The sequence below is a fragment of the Chaetura pelagica genome, unplaced genomic scaffold (assembly GCF_000747805.2).
Source record: "Chaetura pelagica isolate M959 unplaced genomic scaffold, ChaPel_1.0 scaffold420, whole genome shotgun sequence".
In the NCBI taxonomy this organism is placed as follows: Eukaryota; Metazoa; Chordata; class Aves; order Apodiformes; family Apodidae; genus Chaetura; species Chaetura pelagica.
The window spans coordinates 352,898-358,436 of record NW_009951919.1 but is presented as its reverse complement, the minus strand read 5'-3'; the positions used below and the strand labels follow the sequence as shown (position 1 = coordinate 358,436).

Genomic DNA, 5,539 nt, shown 5'->3' with positions numbered 1-5,539 from the left:
AGATTTATTGACTTCACTTTCAGTTTAGGCTCTCTGGACATCTTACTAATTAGTATGCAGTGTCATTCACAAAGCCATCAGAAAACTGAGAAATTGAAAGGCAACAAAAAAGCCAGGAATTGCACTTCTCACATTACCTGCTACAATTGTTTTCAACTGTTTGTTTACTGCATCTTACAGACGGGACTCAGCACATTTCAAAAATACAGTATTCGTATCTTACTAGGATTCAGCCTGTAATCACATTTATAATTCCTTCCATATTATGCCCCTCAGGACAGTTAATTTACACCACTTTTATAAAACTTTCAAAATTACACTCAATCTAAAATTGTCTGCATGCAATAGTAGAAAAATCCAATATAGTAAGAGACAAGGAAACAAACTAACAAACAAAAGACAGAAGCCATGAGAAGCATTCGCAAAATCACACAGGTCATGAAGTCTCTGAATTACATTATTCAAACAGATGTGCTCTGGTTTCTGGTTTGGTCTGTAGACTGGCCCAGATTAGGCCATTCATCCACACCTCCTGACTCATGTGAAGTGCTTGGAACATTACGCAACTACTTCAGATCAAATCTTTTGTAAAATGCTAATTATTTCATAATCACACATTAAATTCTTGAATGGGTAAATGGGCCTGAATTCACTAACAGCTACGGTTACATTAGAGAATATACCTGGACACATACTCAACAGTCACAAGCTGAACCTCCTCTAAAAGTAATCCAAGGAACTACTTCCTTTTCCCCTAAAGGTCTCCATTAGCACAGCTTCTATCACAGAGCACTACAGCTTCAGGGGTTGCTCAGGGAAGCATCTTTGTTTGCTTCTTTTCCTATTTTAAAAATTTGTTCCAAGAAAATAAAGAAGTTATAGAAACGTTGTGCTGTCGCTTAGCTCTGTTCCCAACAGATAGACTACTTAAAGTTCTCTAAAATCCCCGAGGTATTTTAGGGCTGGGACAAAAACCTGGTACGTACAGCGCCTGCTGGGAGGGTGACACCTTGTAGAGACGGTTTTGGTTTTTTTCCTAGGTAGGTTCACAACGTGGTAGTTGCTGTCGATGTGTCCTTGCCCTGTTGGATGCTGCTCGGAGAATAAAGCAGTGCCGCAGTGACACCTAGTGGAAAGGTCTGCTTGTTGCCTCTCTTATTATAATGCCAACAACAAAAATGAAAACCAGTGTGTTGCCTTTACCTACGTTCTGATGTTCCACATGCCAGTCAGTTGTATTCATTAAAAGCTGATATTTTCCCTTTCTAAAAACCAGGCGATAGTTCAGAGTAGAATGCATATACTTTTTCTCAGATTGTGACTTAACAAACATCAGATGAGTATTTGGTCTCAAGCGGCTCATGTAAATATACACTGAGTTTCGTCGTTGTTCCTTTGATTCTGTGCCAATATCCAATGCAAGTTCCTCTTTAATCGTTTACTCTAGATCTTCCTTTGTTTACTGCAATGACACACATTTCCACCTAATACAATTTCAGTTTGTTCTCAGGGACTCTAATGACTTTGAATTTAGTTTCAAGCAGCTGAATCTTTCACTAGTAACAAGGATTTTAATCATTATTTTTTTTCTAGGATGACACTAGCTGGTACGTTAGGATCAGGGAGCAAAATGTTGTGGTTTAAAAAAAAACAAACACCCCCCCAAAAAACCCCAACCAACCAAAAACCCACACACAACAAAGTTGTTTTGACTCAGTACGGGTGTGATGATAAAACTGGAAACAATATTAACAACAAATAAATCACTCTGATGAACTTTCTTTCCAATCACTTCCAGCTAATTAGCTACACTAGAGGTAGAACAGCTGAAACTGTTGTTTTCAATAACTTTATCACTGTTATAACAGGGGAATTCATTCACTGCTATGGAATTTTTAAAGGAGTTTGTTTTGATTTTGGGTCTTTTTTTGGATTACTTCCTAAAGGAAACAAACGTGACCATTTTCTAACAGTGTTTTTCCTCAACTGGCACTTACCCCAGTGCACAAAGGCAAGAATGATGTAGTGGTTTGAGGAACGGGGAAGGTGGGAATAGTACAACACAAGCAGGTAACCTAGTTTGTACTTGGCATTGCTGCCATCCCTGGAAGGTGACTTTTGGTAGTTGCACTCCACACGTAGAGTATCACCACCATGCTGGCACAAAGTGGTTTCTCAGAACATGCTGTATCCGGCTTTACCCACAAATCACTGAATTCTCACTAAATACTGTGACTAGTATTGCTCTGTGCATTTTCTATAATACGTTGTTAAACACACAACACACTCAGGTGTTTTGTTTGTTTGTTTTTGTTATTACAACTACACTTCATCTTTATTATTTATTAGCCTATTAAAGGTAAAAAACAACACTAGCTCATTTATGACATACTCTTTAGCTGTTAGAAGATGTTATAGGAATGCAAGGGGAGCTGACAGCAAACCATGAAAGCATACAGTGGCATCTTTCCTGATTTTAAATATTTTGTGTGATCCATTTTGTATGTTAAATGGGGAGGGAAAAAAAAAGTTTCTTAAAATATTGCCCAAAAACCCAATAAATCTGAAATAAAGATGAAATAACCAAATAAACTGCCTTGCTAAAGTATTGTTGCATTAAAATTATTATTCCTTTCAATATCACTGAATGCAAATGATACAGCTTTTCCCAATCCTAAATTAACTATATTCCATTTTGGCTAGCCAGACTTTTGGCTTAAATGTGCAGTTTCCAGATTAAAATAAGAGTCCTTCAGGAATAATCTGTTTCTAGACCTTGAATTCACTATTATTTAAATATTTCAAATAGCACTATTTTTTTCCTCAGTGAAGAAGAGAGTGAGGGGGAGGGGAAAGGATGACACAGTAAAACTAAAGAAGGCCATGCAAGATCTGCATGAAAAAGGAAATAAATTTCATTTAGCTCAGATAGTTTCATCATTACACTTCCTCTTTAGAAGTATCCGGTTGATTTTTATGATTATGAAAAGCAAAAAGTAGTAAGTGGGTCATTGACTTTCCTGATTAACTTTTCAGTCTCAAAAATTCTATGTTTATCATGACACAAGATTGACATTTCTGTCCTTTGGCAGACCTACACAAGTGGCAAGCCACATTATGGGCTTTCAAAAGAAAAGACTGCTCATCTTCATGTGAGTAGCAAGAGCTGGACTAGTGGTCTGCAAAGAGATGATGGAGATGAAATACCATCATCTGCAGAAGAGAGAAATAAAAACAACCCCACTCTCAGAGCTAAAAGTGAATAGTGTTATCCAAGCGTAGTGCCCCTTTCTGATGAATTTGTGAATTGAAACCAAAGTCACACACCACTTTTTTCTTTTTTTTTTTTTTTTTTTTTTTTTTTTTTTTAATGTGCTTAAAGCTGTATCCTGTATAAACTGCACCCTCCTAGTCCTTAGGAAACTGTACTTTGTAAACAAAACAAACCACTAACTTAGGGCTTGCTTACAATCACAGAATCATAGAATGTCAGGGGTTGGAAAGGACCTCTGGAGATCATGAAGTCCAACCCCCCTGCCAGATCAGGACCACCAGAGAATCTAGGGCAGGTCACACAGAAACACATCCTATAACCCTCATAGTAAAAAAGTTTTTCCTCCTGTTGAGGTGGCACTTCCTATCCTGTGGATTGCATCCATTTCCTCTCATCCTATCGCAGGGCACAACTGGAAAGAGATGGACCTCTCCTTCTTGACACCCACCCTTCAGATATTTATATACATTAATACATGTATATAATATATGTATATATGTTTTATACATACACATGTATACAATATATGTATATATATAAAATTAATAAATGTACAATGTTACAAGACTTCTTGCTTAGTCGAAAGCAAAACCTGATTAAATCATAGGGCTGTGTAGCAAAAAAAAAAAAATTAAAATAATTTAAAAAATATTTTTAATTTATTTTTTTTTTTAATTGACCCTCTTAGGCACAGTATAATGTTTTCTGTTTGAACTCAGCAAACACCTGAAATAAAATTATCAAATGTTTGTTTTATAGTAACAGAAGGAAAGATTGTGACAGACTATGGGCCAGTTTCACTTAATATTTTTACAAAGCAGATAATTTCAAGGCTGTACAGAGCAGTGCAGTGCATCATGACCTTATAGGAGTAAAATACTGAGCCATAAATAGGAATCTTGGTTTGCTGTTATTTTCACAGTCAAGGCTTACTCAAGTTAAACAGATACATTTGTATAGTCAGCTGCAAGATAGCAACCTACGAAGCGATTAGATAAACACAGGCAAATGCTGCTGAAGTCCACAAGGTGGAGTAAAACTTGTCTCTAACCCAAGTAGCTCAAAGCCTATACTTAGTTCATATGAATCATAGATGAATAAAAGGCTGCTGATGTCTGAAATCTCAGCAAAAAATAGAAGAACTTCCATGTGCTTTGTGGAACAAAAGCTGATGAATTGTCAGTGTCTGAGGCGCCAAGAGGAAAGAATAAATCTTAAAGTAGCTTATATTAAGAGAATAAGTAAGATAGAGACCTGAAGATTTATTTTCCTGCAAGACCACTGAAATTGATCTTCAACTCTCCGTTTCCCTCCTCACACTTCTTAACAAAGCAAAAAACTTCACTCTAGTAGCAAAACAAAAGCTACTATGTAGCATCTACTATCTCACGAGTGAATAAGTGATGTATCTCAAGCAGATACAATTGCTGAATGGCAAAATGGATCATAAGCCATGCATTAGTAGGCTACATTAATATTTGAGACATCAAGTAAGGTCAAATTTTCATACTAAGGTAATTTCAGTTCCCCTTCATCTTTTCTATCAAACACAGCCCAAATATATTAATGAAGTAGCCTTACTGACTACAGTTATTTTGTAATGTCAGTGATGCAAGCAAACACTTTTCACAAGAGGTAAACTGTCACAGTCACAGAATCACAGAATTGTTAAGAGTTGGAAGGGACGTTTAGAGATGATCTAGTCCAGCTCTCCCACTGAAGTAGCATAACCTAGAACACTTTACACAGAACTGGATCCAGGCAAGTTTTGAATATCTCCAGAGATGAAGACCCTACACCCTCCCAGGGCAGCCTGTCATACCAAGCCACCATTTTAATGAAGTTATGATGACTTGAATTACAGGCACAGCAATGAAGATCTCATTAGGTTGTCACAACTTAACTGCAAAAAAAAATTGAGATTTCAAAAGATACTATAAATTTATTAATTTAAAATTATGTTTGGGTGCGACGATAGCAACAAAAACCTGTAAAGTGTACTTCTGCTAGTTTCGTAACTTGTTACAAAGTAAACTCTCCGTTGCTCTTCCACCCCCGAGAGGCGGAAGCACGTTAAGAAAACTCATTTCTGGAGAGGCTGGGCGTGTCGAACTGCTTATGCGTGTAGCTGCTCTGAAATCGTCCAGCTGGCTCCTGGGTACCTGCCTTCCAGCCTGAGGGCGACAGGGAGGCGGGCGGGCAGAGAGACAGACAGACAGACAAGCAGACAAGCAGACAGGCAGGCAGGGGCCGCCCGGCCCCGTG

The 5,539-nt window shown here is 37.7% G+C and overlaps 1 protein-coding gene across 1 annotated transcript in view; it reads left to right on the top strand.

Moving 5' to 3' along the window:
• Positions 1-3,203: 3,203 nt before the first annotated feature.
• The window catches only part of RUFY1 (RUN and FYVE domain containing 1), a 17,811-nt gene continuing 15,475 nt past the window's right edge, over positions 3,204-5,539 (top strand). Inside the window, exon 1 of the mRNA XM_009995151.1 lies at positions 3,204-3,213. The gene's annotated coding sequence lies outside the window, so the exon portion shown is untranslated. The remainder of the gene's footprint in view (positions 3,214-5,539) is intronic.